Below are 17,772 nucleotides of genomic sequence, written 5' to 3'. Positions count from 1 at the left end.
GAAATAACTACATTTTGAACTGTCCTAATAATGAGAATGTATGAGGGAAATGGAAAGCCTGTCTAGAGTACAGATGGGGGTTGGGTGGGGAGGAGGGAGATTTGGGACATTGGTGATGGGAATGTTGCACTGGTGATGGGTGGTGTTCTTTACATGACTGAAACCCGAAAATAATGATATATGTAATCAAGTTGTTTAAATAAAATATAAAAATATATGGAAGTGTACATTAATCCCATCTCAAGATCAGCAAAATTAATGTATTTGTTACACACAAAACATATATAATATTCTTTTAGCTAAAATACTGTTGTTTTATTATGTTCACATGTTTGGTTCTCCCAAATAAACACATATGACTAAAAAAAAAGAAAAGAATGAAGTAAAACTAACATTAGTCACACGTTATACTGTTGTGCACAAAGAATAAACAAAGAAATATAAATTACCATTTGCTAGCAAAGTTGGGCTCTTTGGCACAATAAATCACTTTTTTATTTCTGTAGTATAGCAACACATAGAAAACAAACTTCGAAGAAAATTGAAAAGTGTATCAAAATTTTTTTCTTTTTTTAAATAATTTTTTATTTAAACACCTTGGTTACAAACATGATTGTGGTTGGGTTTCAGTCATATAAGAGGACACCCCCTCATCACCAGTGCAACATTTCCAAAACCAATGTCCCAAATATCCCTCCTCCCCACTTAATACAGTAAGTTGGCAATGCAAAACTTCAAAAACTGGAAAAGGCTCTATTCTCACTCAAACAAGTACTTCTCTCTTTCTCTCCCCTCCCATCTTTCTTTATTTTGCTTCCAAAAATACAATAAAATACAGTAAAATAACAGCTGTTGTTGCCATGGTTGTAGCTGATCAGCAACTTAGGGCCCTCCAGGTGTGATATACATCTAAATATTCACATCTTTAATAGTCATATATTTGTACAATAAATATGCCTATGCACTTATGCATGTATATGTAAATGGAATATATCCAAACAACCAGGGAGGATAAACTATATGTAGAAACAGGAATGAATTGAAATATAGCACTGGTGAAGGGGGTTTATTTTCTATGATTGAACCCACATAATGAACATGCTGTAACTACTTAATAATCAAAGCTGTTTGGTACTGGAATAAAAATAGAGTAGCAGACCTCCTGATCATCATCTCTATTTTCTCTGCATAGTATTACCATACTACATATTTTTCTTATATCCCACAAATGAGTGGTATTATTCTATGTCTAACCCTCTTGCTATGACTCATTTCACAGAGCTTTGTAATTTCCATATTCATCCATATAAAAGCAAATGTCATGACTTCATCTTTCCTAAAAGCTGTTTAGTGTTGCCTTGTGTAGTTGTGCTACAGCTTCTATAGCCACTCATCTATTTTAGGAAGCTTGGCACAGTGATTGGAAAATGAAGTTAGGATAGTAAATGGTTGACTCTGACAATAATAGATGGAACTGATCATTCTGGATGAAAACTGGGTGCTGAAATGTAATAAAATGATATGTATGGTAGCAGTAGTCCATATTAGTGTCAAAGAAGAAAAGAGAGAGAGATAGAGAGGTATAATGCCTCCCCAGAGGCAGGTGGGGGGAAGGTGGGTTGGAGGAAAACTGGGGACATTGGTGTCAGAAAGTGTGCACTGGGTAGTGTAATTCTATGACTGAAATTCAACCATGAACAATTTTGTAACCACAGTGCTTATAAAAAGAAATTATATAAAAATAAACAGAGGTAGACTGTTAGGTCAGTGGAACAGAATTGAGAGTCCTGATTAAAGACCCAGATTTATGACAAGCTAATTTCTGATAAAGGAGTTAAATATACGAAGTAAAGCAAAGAAAATATCTTTTACAAATGTTGTTGGGAAAAGTGGATAGGCACATTTTAAAAATAAAATTAGAACATACATCAGACCATTCACAGAAATAAACCTAAAGTGGATTGAAGATCTTACGATTAGACCATACACCATGTGTGTGTGTGTGTGTGTGTGTGTGTGTGTGTGTGTGTGTGTCTACTATATTGAAGGACACATCAGAAATCTAGGAAATTGAATGCTGAGGAATCTCTAATGGGATGACCACAGTGATAAAACCAAAAGCAACAAAAAAAGGAGCATAATAAATTAAAAGGCTTCTTTCGCACAGTGAAAGAAACTTTGGCTTTAATAAAACACACTCTGTTGAATGGGAGAAAATGATTTCACACTTTCAAGATATATAAACACTCAGAAAACTCAGTAACACAAATCTTAATGAGTCATCCAGAAACGGGAGGGAAGATGAAAAAATACTCTCCCAAAGATGACAGACAGTTTTCTCAAAGAAAAAATGTCCATTACTTATCATAACTAGTGAACTACAAGTCTAAAGAGCAATGAGATATCGTATCTCATATGTAAGAATGAATCATATCAAAAGTCTGGAAACAACAAGTGTTGACAGGGTTTTGGTGAGGTAGGAACCCTTATCCTCTGATGTGAGAATTAAACACGTATGGAAAGAAAAATGGGTATCTATCAACAAATAGAATAGAATTCCCATACAAATCAGACATATCAATACTTGGTATCTATTCCCCTAAAACACAAAATATCATTTGAAAGGATATGTAAACAACTTCGTTCATTGACACACTCAATACAATAATCAAGTTATAGAAACCCAAAATGCCCAAATACAGACTATTGTTCAGGATGTTCTCATTTACATATATATTAGAATACTATGCAGATCTACAATAGAACAAAATCATGCAATTTACAGCATCATGGATGGAACTAAATGATATTCGTCTGAGTGAAGTCAGAAGGAAAAGAAAAGATAGAAAATGATCTCTCCCTTATTTAGACTTAAAAATAAAGAACAAATCAGCAACAAAGGTACAAAGGGAGAAACTGTTCTTCCCAACTGACTTGAGGGGTCAAAAAAAACTAGTTTTGGGATCCTAGGGATGGGTGTGTTTCTGGAGTTATGTGAATCTCAAATTATTTTTAGTAACATTTTAAATGACAGGATTTTAATCAATAAAAACTTTAAAGAGATTATTACCATTTGGCTTCATAGAAAGAGCCTGACCTCCTGTACTATGTCCCTATCTAAAAGATGCAAAAGATAATTTTCCCTCTCGTATCTATTATCAATTATTTGTCAGATGCAAACTCCCAATTAAAGCAAAAGTTATATGCTAAATCAGATCTACTACAATATAGTCACTGTGTTGGGTATCTTTTCTAAAACTGTTTTGTGAAACCATAAGGCAGTTTTTAAACCTTGTATCCTGATGATTGAACACACACACACACACACACACAAATAAGAAACTTGGCTTAGCAACACTGGCAATCCTCGTTGTCTACCAAGTTTTTATAGAGTTTATGGATCCTCGTAGCTTCTGCTCAGCCATTGTACTAGGGAAGTAGCAGCCACAGAGAAAATCTCCGGGACAATTAAGAGTTTCTAGGAACAAGTGTTGTTTATTATTATTGATTGGCTAATATTTGAGCAGTCTAGATAGATGATCTAATGGTTCTGTGCTGCACAGAATAAAATATTGCAAAAGTTTTGTTTTAGGATTTTGGGGAGGGACACACACAGATATCCTTAAGATTATTCAGGCTCAGGGGACCATATGAGATGGCAGGGATTGAACCTGGGTCAGCCGTGTGTAAAGCAAGAACATTACCAGCTATACTATCCTCCCTAGACTGCAAGTCACAAAAGTATTTTCAACAGTTTTCTAAACGCTGGAATCCATGTTTTTAGAACTTTGGAAGCCAAGTGACAGTCATTATGAATAAAATGCAGGAGAGGCAGCTGAACAGGCTGAAAGGTTGTACATACAGAATATCCAACTTCGATCTGTGGGATAGCAAACGTAGTAACTCCAGCTACAGCCCCAAGCATCTCTAGCTATGATCTACAAAAGAAAAACATCAGCGTTCAGTCCCAAGTACATTATTTATTATAAAAAATTCCTGTCAATTCAATCTCTTTCTAGAAAACACAGGTGTGCCAGGGATTGAACCTGTGTCAGTTAGTCCCTACCTGCTATACCACCACTCCAGCCCATTCTTGGCTTTGTTTTTGTTTATTCCATTTGTTTTTACAGATCCCTCCTGGTGTTCATCAGCACCTATGATGGGGATCAAACTGTTTCAGCCACAAGCCAGCAAGCACCTCACCCAGGCAGTGTTCTTAGTACTTACCATGCAGTACCAAGGAGTGAACCCAAGGCCTTTAATATGCAATGTTCCCACTGAGTCAGATCCTTGGCTCCAGTACATACTTTCATTTCTTTTCTTCAGAGTGGGGAATACACCTTTTGGAGCTCAGCCTGTCCTTTTGCTCGAGTCATTCCTGTAGTTCTAGGAATCAAATCAGGGTCAGATATGTGCAAGGCAAATAAATGACAAACCTATCTAGAACTCAAGAGATCTGTGTTTAACACCATTCGATGACATGTATATAAAGATATAAATATGAGGAATTATTTTGCCACTTGCTGCTGTGGTCTTATAGTGTCTAGTTTCTCACAGAAGCAGTATCATTAAAATCATCCAATGTGGGGGCCGGAGCAATAGGACAGCGTTAGGACATATGCCTTGCATGTGGCCAACTGTGGATGGACCTCAATTCTATTCCTGGCATCCCATATAGGCATCCCAGTACATCCCAGGAGCAATTTCTGAGTGCTGAGCCAGGACTATCCCCTGAGCTCTGCTGGTGTGACCCAACGCCCCTCAAACTAAACCTTCGAATGCAATCCAACTAAAGGTGAATTTCGTAAGATGCTACAAAGGGTCCAGAACCTAGCTACAAAGATAAGAAGGGAAAGTGTTGTGAAGTTTGACTCACAGCCTGACTTGGGTGTAGAACAGGTACAGAGGAGCTCCTCTGAGACTCTCCTGTGGGTGGTACCCACAACTTGCCCAGTCTCAGGATTAAGGTTGCATTTCACCCCACAGTCATCTGGCATGAGCAGCTTGTCAGTCGCCAGGTTTTCAAATGCATATATTAACCCCACTTCTTGGAGGACTAGAACTTCTGGAGGCCAGGGAACTTGAACTTGGCCCGGTCTAGCTCAGAGCCTTAATCACATGCTCTTGATTCCTTCCTTTGGTTGGACATGATGACTTGGCCAATGTGAACCTATTCCCAAAGACACCTTCATACTAATTTGGACCCTCCGACAGGAAGAGCATTAGGCAAATATTAATATCTATCGCTAAGGACTGTCTCCAATGTTAAGTGAAATGATCATTACTAGCAATGGGCTTCCGATTCTACTTGGAGTTCGTTTGCTTTTTGCAGCCTCTGCACACCATACAGCATGGGACAGAGGTAGGCTTTAAAGCTGCATTTCTCTATCACTAAAGTATGTCCTTTACAGGCTGTAGATATAGAACAGTGGGTTTGAATTCTGATAGTTTGTCTGTTCTACCAAGCACACCAGCAGCGATTCCTGCATGCAGAACCATGAATAACCCATGAGCATAGTTCGCAAACAAGGAAAAAATGTCCCCAGTTCAATGTGACAGCACAGTGGGTAGAAAGTTTGCTTTGCATATGACTGACCTGGGTTAGATTCCCTAGTACAACATACTTTTTCCTGCATCTGGTACAAGTTATCCCTGTATAGAGAGCAGAAGTAGCCCCAAAGAACTGCAAGGAATGGCAATACACCCCTAAATATGTCCTAAACAAATTTTTAAAATGTTTGAACAAAGTTTAAAAGAATACTGATGCACAGATCAATCTAATGAAGATAAATTCCCTTAATAAAACTGGGGTTGATGTATATTCCTCAAGATAGACTTGCCCTTATACAACAACCCATAATCAATGGTGAAAAAACTGAAATACTTCCCTGATGTTAGGTGCAGGGCAGGGATATTTCCTTTTACCACTAGTATTTAATATGTTATTGGAAGTCTCCACTGCAACTAGATAAAAAAGAAATTTAAGAGATTTAAATAGAAAAAGAAGTCTATGTGCAGATGGCATGCTAATATACCATAAAAGTTCCACTAAAAACTCTTAGAAACACCAGAAAATAACAAGTCACAAATTCAATACCCTTTAGAGGAAAACAATAAAGTAGAAATAATGGAGATAAAGAAAATTTATTCCATTTCTAAAATATGCCCAGAATAAAATACTTAAGGAATAAACTAAGCAAAGGTTCTATAAGAACTATGCTATAAAGTCTAAGTCACTTATGATAGAAATATATAGGAAAATGGAAAGAATTCCTGGTTTATGCATTGGAAAAATGTATATTGCCAAAATGTCTGTCCCACCCAAAGCATTATGTAGACTTATGCAATCCCCATCAAAGGCATTTTTCAAGGAATTAGAATGAACACTACTAATTATGAATGGAAAAAAACCAGAAATTCCTAAAGTCTTCCTGGAAAAAAACATTGAGAGGCCTAACACTCCTAGATTTTAAAATATGTCTATATAAAAACAACATGGTACTTGAATGGTGACAAGCTGAGACTAATGGATTAAAATTGAGGTTCTCCATTATAACCATCAGCTATATGGACAATTAACTTACTTTTGTCTAAACAAATATATTTTATTTAGTCCACTTGAGTATTAGAATTAAACCTTAATCTGAAATGTAATCTTTATCATTTTATGTTTGACATGGTACTGACAAAGAGGCAATCATTCTCATGTAATAAAACATGAAGAATAACTATATGTGGGGTTGTGAAGTCTGTAAGACAATTAATACATATGCTCATTTTTAAGTATTTTAATAACATTTTATTTAAACACCTTGATTACAAACATGATTGTGGTTGGGTTTCAGTCATGTAAAGAACACCCCCCCATCACCAGTGCAATATTCCATCACCAATGTCCCAAATCTCCCTCCTCCCCACCCCACTCCCGTATTTCCTGTACTCTAGACAGGCTTTCTATTTTATTCATATTTTCTCTTTGTAAGGATAGTTCTCAATGTAGTTATTTTTCTAACTAAACTCATCACTCTTTGTGGTGAGCTTCATGTCATCCTCTGTTTTGTCTCTGAAAATTATTGCAAGAGTGTCTTTCATTTTTAGTATCCATCAGTGAAGTAACGAGTTTGTATTTGTTTAATCTCATTTGATTATAATCTCACTTAAGATGTGTCTTAAACTTTCATCCAAAGATCTATGATCAAATTAAAATCCACTAAACTATTTTCCTATTTAATATTCAGGCAAATATCTTTTTAAACCACTAAAAATGTGTATAACTTATACAGATATATGTTGGTTTAGAGCTACAAATATTTCCCAAGAATAATATATAGAGCATACTTACAGGGCCAGAGTAATTATTAAATTGTTATCATAAACAATTTTATCAATTTAGATTTGTATTAAAATATCCTTGTACTCACTTTATTAAATCCATACCAGTGGTCTGATGGCTGTTTTCTAACCTTTGCTAGATAATGGGCATAAAATCTATAATTCTATTACATAATTCCTGGATGACATAAACACCTTTAAAAATAAGAGTTAGATTTTGCTTTTCCCGTTCTTCTGCAAACTGTTCACAAATCTCTACCTATTTGGTGGGAATGAGTGAGTGTAGAGATTTTGGTGGTTGCTGGCCCTCAGTCTGAGAAATTTCCCAAATATCGTCATCTTGTTTGAAATTACTTTCTTTTTTTTTGCCCCCCCCATTCACAATACAGACCAGGCAAAGGGCCTGGTTAGAGGTGTATAGGGGGAGCATTTACTGTACCTCCTCTTTCTGTACAGTCAGTGTAACAAAACAACCTCTGGTAAGCACTGGGAGGCCTTATCTTTTCTTTTCAAATTATTTTCTTAAATAAAAATTACAGAACCTAAAAAAAGAAAAGAAGTAGAACTTGATTATGATGGCTCAAGACTCAAGTGTGCCTTACAGATGAAGTTCCTTGCACTTCTCCTAATTTCTTCTCTCTTCTGTTTTTCTCTCATTTATCTTTATTCTCTTGTCTTTCTTCTCCTTCAAACTGTTATGATGGTGGTTTTTTAAAAATAAATCCAAACCTTAAGGAATAGAAAAACACATGGAGAATACATGAGCAAAATGATTAAAGGTCTGACATTTACAAATCCTTATCTTAGTACTAAAGCAGACTCATTGTCAATGTTTTCTTTGTTCCATTGCTTTTTAGATTGAAAATTTTCTCTCCTGAGAAACAATCACTTTAATGTAATTACTATTATATTCATACATTCTCTAAACTCTTTGGAAGTTTCTGCAAATGAAATGTTTGTATTTTTAACTGAGTTGTGTTTTCTTTCTATGATACTGAAGAAAGCCACATAAATAATATGTAGGCTGTTTGTTTGGCAGTTAATTTAATGATTAATTGAAATTAGACTCTAAGTCAGGAAGAATGTCACAGACAGAAACATCCAAAATTTGTAGGAAATTAAGCTAATGCCTTCTCCCTTAGCAAGGCTGTTTAGAATGGTACTATTTTCATTTGTGAATCAAATTCTCTGTAACATAAAACAAATAACTATCTCCAATATATTTATTGATTTTTTTCTATTTTTATAAAATCTTTTTCTGGCACCATAATACAAGCATGATTATACTTGGGTTTCAGTCATAAACAGAACACCCCCTCTCACCCACAACCAATGTCCCCTCTCTTCTCCCCTACCTCGCCTGTATTCCAGACAGGCATTCTACTTCTTTCATTGTCATGCAAGTTAGTTATTTCCCTAACAGCATTCACCACTCTTTGTGGTGAGCTTCATATTGTAAGCCTCTTCAACAAATGTTACTGAGAAAACTGGATAACTATTCTGAAGAATCAAGTGATCCATGTCTTAGTCATAACCAGTTTTTCTGTTTTGCTTTGTTCTGGGGGGGGGTCACACCTGGCAGCACTCAGGGGATATTCCTGGCTCTATGCTCAGAAATCGCTCATGGCAGGCTCTGGGGACCAAAAGGGATGCCAGGATTCGAATCACTATCCTTCTGCATGCAAAGCAAACTCTTTACCTCCATGCTATCTCTCTGACCCCATACCCAGATTTTGTTTTAAAAGTGGACCAAAAAATTAGAGATTGTACCAAAAAAACATAAAATACATTGAGGAAAACACAGAACTAAAATTCCAATGGCCTTTTTCAAAGTCATAGGGAAAACTCTTCTATAATTTGTATGGAACCATCTTACACTCAGAATTGACAATGCAATTCTAAGAAAAGAAAAGAAGATAGGAGGCTTTTCAATGCCCAACTCTGAACTATTCTACAGTGGTGGAGACAATATACCAAAAAAAAAAAAAAAAAGTTCTTGTTAAATGAAATGAATGGAATCAGTTCAGTAGGATGCCACCAGGAGGCAGAAGCTGGCTACAAAGACAATTTGGAAGCTTGGTATGAAGCTTGACTCACAGCCTTAACTGAGGTGAGAACAGAGATATAGAGGAGCTGTTATGATGCTTTCCTGTGTGTCAGAACTACAGTATGACCAAAGACCCAGGATTAAGTTAGTATTTCACCCCACATTCATTTGCAGGAATAACTTCTCAGTCACCATGTTTTCAAATACATCTCTAAGAACCCTACTTCTTGGACGCCTAGAACTTCTGGGTCCCAGGCATGTTGAAAATGGCCATCAGGCTAGCATAGAGCCTTAATCACAAGCCCTTGATTCTGCCCTTTGGCTGTCCACGATGACTTCGCCAATGAGAACTTGTTTCCAAAGGCACTTTAATGCCCTGACAGGAAGAGCTTTAGGCAGATATGAATATCTATTGCTAAGGACTGTCTCCAAAGTTACTTAGAATGTCCCACACCAGCAATGGGCTTCCCATTCTACTTGGAGTATCAGCCTCTGCAAACCATACCTCACGGGACAGAGGTAGGCCTTAAGGCTGCACTTCTCTAGCTCTAATATATGTCCCTGTGGGGCTGGAGAAATAGAGTAGTGGGTCTGATCCCTGAGATCCCATATGGTCTCCCAAATCGGCAGGTAATTTCTTAAATGCAGAATCAGGAGTAGCCCACGAGCATATACCCAAACGAGTACAAAATATCCCCCTGCCATAGTGATAGCTCAGTGGGTAGCATTGTACTAGTCGACCACTTGTGGTGTCAGGGTAGGAATGGAGCTAGTTCCATCAAACAAATCACGTCACCCCTACCCCTGCCCTCAAATGTCTTTCATGTGTCAGCTTTATTTTATTTTAAGTTTTATTTGGAATTTGGGCCACACCAAGCAGCGCTTAGATATTTCTTCTGGTTCTCTGCCCAGGAATTATTCCTGGCAGTGCCAGGCATTAACCTGGTTCAGCCCCATTCAAAACAAAAGGCCTCCACACTATAACTCCAGCCCAATGCTTCAGTTTTACATATCTTGCATTAGTTTATGATGGCAACTAGTCATGCATTGTATTCTTGCTTTCTTGATGCATAATTTAAGCTACTTAAAATGCAAGCCCTGATCATTTGATATGCCAACAGTATGGATCCAAATCTGAAACATGCGGCTACTATAGATATACCAGATACCTTTCTCCCAAACCCCTTTGGCTCTCTCTAGTGACCCATTCTGCGATTGATAATCACATTCACTCACCTCATTCAGTAAGGATTTGGGGACCTTACTCAGTATTGTTCATGGTTAAAAGCTAGCTTAGAGTTCAATCCTAGGAATATAACCTAGAAGTACAAAAACACGAGACAAAACTGCCTTTTGCACACTTATACTCTTTGCGGCTCTGTTTACATTAGGCAGAATAATGTCAAAACCCAGAGGCACAACGATCAATGAATGGATTAAAGAAAATGGTGGTCCATCTACACAAAGTAATATGGTGCAACTATGAGGAAAAATGAAGTCATGAAATTTGCCTATTCATAGATAGACATTCAGACTTTCATGCTGAGTGAAGTGTGTCAGAGAGAACAAGATAGGCACAGAATCCTCTCACTCAACTGTGAGATTTAAGAAAAATAAAAGAAGTGTGGTAATAATACCCAGGACAATAGAGATGAGGCTAGAAGACCTTTGCAGTTATGAAGATTTCCACAAAAATTTGTGAGTGCATTTAGGGAAATAATTGCACTGCAAACTACAATGACAATGCTAGTAAGAGAGTAATAGAATGTCTGCCCTGAAGAATGGCTGCGTACGTGGGAGGTGGGAAACAGAGAACAATGGTGGAGAGAAAAATTACTCTGGTGAGGGGTGGTGTACATTCAATGACTGAAACCCAACTACAAACACTTTTGTAATCATATTGATATAATTCCCAGTGATGAGGGCTGGAAGAATGGGCTCTCTGAAAACGAGTGATGCGTGCAGTTAGAGAAATAGCTATGCTGAAATCTATCATAACAATGTCAGTGAGTAGGGATGAAGAAAGCCATGCTGAATATGGGCATGGGTGGGGGAGGGAGGAGATATGGGCATTGCTGATGGGAAGGTTGCACTGGTGAAGGGGGGTGTACTTTTTAGGAATGAAGCCCATTACTATCATGTTTGTAATCAAGTTCTTTAAATCAAATATCATTAATATTTTGTGTTTTCATAATTGGATACCAATATAAATTCGCATTGTTCATTACCTTTCTAATTCCACCGAGTACTGATATTTAAGAAAGTAATCAACTTTAATATGATAACCTGAGTCTTTCTCTGTGTTATTAGTTTTTTTAAACTCTGGAATGGATCTCAAATTTTGTCAAATACATTTTTTGAATCTGTTAAAAAACTTATATGCTCTTTTCTCTTGCCTATTAAACTGATTAGTGATGAAAATGAATTGTTTCATACATTGACTTAGTTTGGAATTCATCAGGATTGGCAAGTCTTCATTAAAATCAACAACTTAAGGAGAGGAGAGGAGGCACAAGTGGTAGGACGTTAGCCTTGCACTCACTAATCTCAGACAAAGAGCAGTTCGATACCCCGTGTCCCATATGTTCCCCGAAGCCAGGAGATATTTCTGAGTGCATAGCTAGGAGTAACCAGTGAACCTCACCGGTGTGGCCCCCAAACCAAAATAAAATAAAATGAAATGAATAAAAAAGAATAAGTTTGCCAGCTTCGAGGGGCCGGAAACAGTGTGTAAGGCACTTACCTTAAGCTGATCCAGGTTCAATCCTTGGTACTACATATATTCCCCCAAGTCTTTATAGGGATTATTCCTGAATGCAGAGGCAGGAATAATTCCCGAGTACCCACGGATCGACCTATAAAACAAAGTAGAAACGTAAGTAATATTACTACAATTTATAGCTAAATATTCTTACTCTCTTAACAATAACTTCTTCCTTTTTTTTAATTTTTATTTTTAATTATGAGAACAAGGGTGCAAAGTAAGAGGACAAGGTAAAGTTACAGTGGAAGGACAATCACCCATAACATAATTCTCAGAAGTCCCCTTGCTGATATATTAACTTTGAAATTTCAGCCAAAGAACATTAAGATAAATAAGACAGAATCCATGTACAATTACTTTGTCCCTCAAGTCCCCAGATTGTAACACATTATAATATTTCTTAACAGTACACAAGGCAATCTAAAGCCATAAAACTTATGTAACTCCTTAAACATTACAGGCATAGTATTTTCTTACATTTCCATATACATGCATATTAGCTTAAGTTAACCTCAAATTTTAAGTGAGTTCTTTTTAAGGATTAGAGTCAAAGGAGCACAGTAAGAATGGTGTTAGAGTGGCAATTGTTGTTTGCATAGGCCCACCAAAATATGAGGGACATGGAAAGAAAAAACCTTGGCCTAAGTACAAAGAGACCAGACCCCTGAAGTTTCCTGGCACAAGACCAAGTCTAGGCTCCAAGCAAGCTAGATTGTCCAATCCAATACATTGTCTGTAGTGCCAACACACTTTTATTTTTCACACAATCTCTGTTGTTGGTATCATGTTTCTGTATTAAAGATCCTGGAATCTGCATATCTTACATTGAAGTCAGGACGTGGAGCATCCTCTCCTTTCACCTCACAATCAAAGGGCAATGCAGGGAGCCCTGTCCTGTAAGCAGGTCGTTGTTGTTGTTAAGTCTTCTCAGTGTTAAGGGAAGTCTCTTTTGAGCAGGTCGAAGTCTGAGCAGTGTAGGTCTTCCGTGGTAGAGGATTGCTTCCAGGTGATGTTATAGACCAGCCTAGATGTTTCGTGGATGGCTTTCCTGGTTCAGGGGAGAATGGAATATGCCCTTTTTTCTGAGGTCTGTGCCAGGTCGTTATGTCAATGTTCAGGGTGTAAGGTCCCTTTGCACTACAAGGTTTGTGTGTTCCAATCTCTATTAGATAGGATTTTATTTGTATTTATACTATTTTCCCATTTTAATGTGTCTATGCAAATAAGAAGCAATGCCACATGGTGTTATTGGCACATATGGGGGCCATAAGAACAATTACAATGATTCCATTGACATGATTCAATCATAAGCATTAAACTGGGGGACTCTTCCACCAAAATTCCTTGTTAAACAGCTCAAAAAGAGAAGATAAAAAGTGGTTAGAATCATCACTGTATAAGACAACATTTAGTAAGAATTATAGCTGTCAGAGAAAAAACACAAAATATTCTAAAGAAATACGTGTCCATTTTATGTATCTTGAAACAGTTTGGGGTTGTCACACACAATGCACAGCTTTGGACTGTGATTACGATTCTACACTACTGAAGTTAAAAAGAGTAAACTAGGTTAGTGATGTTTGAGAAGGGGTTAGAGAGTTAAATAGTAAAAAAAGAGCTTTGTAGGGGTGTGGGAAAGGGGAGAATACAAAATAAACATTCTGTATACGGAAAACATAACATAAGAATAAGGAATATTCTGAATACATGAAATACATGAAGTACGTGCGGGGGCGTAAGCCCCCGCGCGGTTCTGTAGTTTTTGGATGCCTAGGGAGGAATTTCTCACCCCCTCCCCCCAAGGCCCGATTAACCAGGCGTGGCCCTGAAGACCCGCCTGGTGTGGGGGGAATCATGCTCTCCTGGACAAAGTGGTCAGCCCAGGGTCCTATGGCTAGCTGTCCTGCCCAGGATGCTACCAGGGGGCAGAAGCTGGTTACAAAGACATTTCAGAAATGTTTCGTGAAGCTTGACTCACAGCCTTACCTGGGGGAGAACAGAGATGTAGAGGAGCACCTCTGAAGCTTTCCTGTGTGTCAGACCTACAGTATGCCAAAAGTCCAGCATTAATTTTGTATTTCACCCCACATTCATTTGGCATGAACCGCTTCTCAGTCACCATGTTTTCAAATACATCTCTAAGAACCCCACTTCTTGGACGCCTTGAACTTCTGGGTTCCAGGCATGTTGAAAATGGCCACCAGGCTAGCATAGAGCCTTAATCACAAGTACTTAATTCTGTCCTTTGGCTGTCCACGATGACTTGGCCAATGAGAACTTGTTTCCAAAGACAATTTAATGCCCTTTGGATCCTCTTGACAGGAAGAGCTTTAGGCAGATATGAATGTCTATTGCTAAGGACTTTCTCCAAAGTTACTTAGAATGACCCACACCAGCAATGGGCTTCTGGTACTACTTGGAGACTGCTGTTTGCATCCTCTGCACACCGTACCTCACGGGACAGAGGTAGGCCATAAGGCTGCACTTCTCTATCTCTAATATATGTCCCTGTGGGGCTGTAGATATAGAGTAGTGGATCGTATCCACAAGAGTCCATATGTTCTCCGAAAACCTGCAGGAGAAATTCTTAAATGCAAACCCATGAGCATGTACCCCAAACAAGTAAAAAATAACCACAGGCCAAATTGATAGCACAGTGGGTAGGGTGGTACTGGGCGACCACTTGTGGTGTCAGAGAAGGATTGGAGCTAGTTCCAAGTCTGACAGGTCACTTCTCCCCTCCCCTGTCCTCAAGTATCTTTCATGCATCAGCTTAATTTTATTTTAATTTTCATTTGGAATTTGGGCCACATCCAGCAATGCTTAGAAATTCCTTCTGGTTCTTAGCCCAGAAATTATTCCTTGCATTATTCAGGGGACCATATGAGATTACAACCATTAACCTGGTTCAGGCCCATACAAGGCAAATGGCCTCCACAGTATGTTATGACTCAGCCAATGCTTCAGTTTTACATGTCTTGCATTAGTTGATGATGGCAACTAGTTATTCATTGTACTCCTGCTTTCTTGATGCATAATTTAAGCTACTTAAAATGCAAGACCTGATCATTTCATATGCAAAAAGTATGGATCAAATCTAAAACCTGGGAGTACTATAGATATACCAGATACCTTTCTCCGAAAACCCGTTTGGCTGAAGTGATTTATTCTGCAATTGTTAATCACATTCAGTCACCTTACTCACTATAGTTTTGGGGACCTTACACAAGATGTTTTTTTTTAATTTTTAATTTTTACTATGAGAACAATGATGCAAATAGGACAAGGTAAAGTTACAGTGAAAGAACAATCGCCCATAAACAGAGTTCTCAGAAGAAATCCCCTTGCTGACGCCTAAATATTGAACTTACAGTCAAAAAACATTAAGAAAAATAAGGCAGAACCCATGTACAATTACTTTGTCCACAAGTCTCCAGATTGTAGTGCTTATAACATTTCTTAGCAGTACACAAAGCAACCTAAAGCCATGAGATTTATGTGACTCCTTAACTTTGAAGGCATAGTATTTTTATATATTCATGCACATACATATTATTTTAAGTTGACATCAAAATTTAAGAGTTTTTTTAAGGCTTAGTCAAAAGGGCACAGTAACATTTGTATTTATTCTTTGAGAAAATGCCTGTTCATTTCTTCTCATATTTGATGGTGTTAGTTTTTTTCTTGTTAATTTTTGTTAGTAACTTGTATATCATAGGTTTTAGCCCCTTGTCTGACTGGTATTTGTTGAATAGTTTCTCCCAATCTGTGTCTGGCTTTTGTATCCTACGCATTATTTGTCTTGAGGTGTAAAAGCTTTTCAGCTGAATATAGTCCCTCCCATCTTTTTTATATGTTTCCACTTGTGTGGAGAATGCTGTTTCTGCCTTGAAAGTGCCTTTATTCTCAATGTCATGGAGTGTTTTAACTACGTGTTGTTCAATATACTTTATGGTTTCGGGTCTGATATCCAGGATTTTAAACCATTTGTATTTGACCTTTGTGCATGGTGTTAGATGAGGTCTGAGTTTGCTTTTTTGCAAGCGGCTGCTCTAAAGCCACTTGTTAAAGAGACTTTCCTTGCTCCATTTTGCATTTCTTGTCCTTTTATCAGCGATTAATGGATTGTATATTGTTATCCACCAGAGATGTTACCCAGCAGGAGCTATTCCTGAAAGCAGAGCCAAGAGTCTCTGAGCATAGATGCCAAATAACAAAATAGTGCCTCCAGGTCAAAGTGACAGCATAGTTGGTAGGAAGGTACTTGGGTACCACTTGTGGTTTGTGAGATGGAATGGAGCCAGTTCCATGAAAAATTTACTTAACCCCCATGAGAGCCTTACATATATTTCTTTCTTTTTAAACTTATTTTTGGTTTACCTTTTGGAACACACCAAGGAATTCGTAGATATTACTCCTGGCCAGCTGGGACCGTGACACTAGAGGTAAGGCATCTATCTGACTTATGAGCTCTAGCCTAAGACAGACTGCTGTCCAATCTCCCAGCATCCCATATAGTCCCCCAGGCCAGCAAAGATTTCTGAGGGCATATACAGGAGTACCACCTGAGAGTCAAGGGGTGTGACCCCCCAAACAAAACAAAACAAGAAATTACTCCTGGCTCTGAGCTTAGGAATTACTCCTGTCGTTCTCAGGAAACCATATGGGATGCTAAGGAACAAACTGGGTCAACATTTTGCCAGGCAAAGGCATATCCCACTGTAATAGACTCCAGCATAATGCTTCAGTTTTATATGTCTTGCATTCATTTTTATTGCAACTAGTCAACTGTAGAACTCCAGCTTTCTTGATGCATTATTTAAGCTACTTAAAATGCAGCACATATTCATTTGATATACCAACAGTATCCATACAAATATAAAACCTAGGAGTACTATAGATATAACTGATATATTACCCCCCAGAACCTTTTAGCAGTAGTGGCTCATTCTGCCATTGAAAAACATGTTCACTTACCTCATTCAATAAAGTCTTTGGGAGCATACTCAGCATTGTTCAGGATTTATAGCTAGCTAAAAGCTCACATGTAGGAATATAACCTTGAAACACAAAAACACAATGCAAAACATAACTGTGCAAACCTATTTCCATTGTAGCACTAGTTATAATAGCCAGAATCTGGAAACAACTCAGAGGAACAATAGAAGACTGGTTAAAGAAAAAGGTGGTACATATATACGATGGAATAATATGCAGTAATTAGAAAAATGAAGTCATGAAAATTGATTTTAGTGACTAAACATAAAGATTATCATGCTGGGACCAGAGAAATAGCATGGAGGTATATATAGTACTCCTAGGTTTTATATTTGGATCAATACGAGGGAGACAAAGTCACCTGTGCTCAGGGACTGCTTGTAACTTGGTCCTGGGGGCCTGCTTGGAAAACCTACTGAGGTACATCCTGAGAAATTTCCTTTATGGAAAGCGATATGGAGATTCCTCAAAAACTGGAAATTGAGCTCCCAGAAGATCCTGTATATACCACTCCTAGGGATATAATCTAGGACACAACAATACAATACAAAAATCCTTTCCTCACTCCTATATTCATTGCAGCACTATTTACAATAACCAGACTCTGGAAACAACCAAGATGCCCTTCAAC

The 17,772-nt window shown here is 37.8% G+C and overlaps 1 non-coding gene and 1 pseudogene across 1 annotated transcript; both read right to left on the bottom strand.

Annotated features, from left to right (window-relative positions):
- Positions 1 to 7,695: 7,695 nt before the first annotated feature.
- On the bottom strand, positions 7,696 to 7,828 carry LOC125999830 (small nucleolar RNA SNORA51). The gene has a single exon (XR_007492296.1). It is a non-coding gene; the product is annotated as a small nucleolar RNA SNORA51 (small nucleolar RNA).
- A 6,674-nt stretch (positions 7,829 to 14,502) lies between these two features.
- On the bottom strand, positions 14,503 to 14,628 carry LOC125999650 (uncharacterized; annotated as a pseudogene).
- Positions 14,629 to 17,772: the final 3,144 nt, after the last annotated feature.

The sequence above is a fragment of the Suncus etruscus genome, chromosome X (genome assembly GCF_024139225.1).
Source record: "Suncus etruscus isolate mSunEtr1 chromosome X, mSunEtr1.pri.cur, whole genome shotgun sequence".
NCBI classification, from domain to species: Eukaryota; Metazoa; Chordata; class Mammalia; order Eulipotyphla; family Soricidae; genus Suncus; species Suncus etruscus.
This window is presented reverse-complemented; position numbering and strand designations above follow the sequence as displayed.